Below are 349 nucleotides of genomic sequence, written 5' to 3'. Positions count from 1 at the left end.
GGGGGGAAGAGGGGGGGGGGGGGGAGGAAGAAAGAGAAGAAGGGAAACAAGGGACAAAAAAGGGGAAGGAGGAACGGGGAAAGGGAATAGGGAGACGCCCGACAGATCGCGAGGGAACACCGCATAGAAGGACTCCAATTTTTCCACTTGAATATTTTAGTATTTGTAAGCAGAAGCTGTCAAAAATTCATAGTACAATTGTCAATGTATAAAGCAATAAACTTCAATCATATATATTGTCTGTTGCATATATGTACATGGGCATATAAACATGTACCCCATTTTATACAGATGTATAGGTAAGTATAGTTCATTGGTTCTATGGCATTTTTTCAATTCTAGGGATGTG

This window comes from Nanorana parkeri, unplaced genomic scaffold (genome assembly GCF_000935625.1).
Source record: "Nanorana parkeri isolate BGI_ZX_2015 unplaced genomic scaffold, ASM93562v1 scaffold3098, whole genome shotgun sequence".
Taxonomy (NCBI): Eukaryota; Metazoa; Chordata; class Amphibia; order Anura; family Dicroglossidae; genus Nanorana; species Nanorana parkeri.
This window is presented reverse-complemented; position numbering follows the sequence as displayed.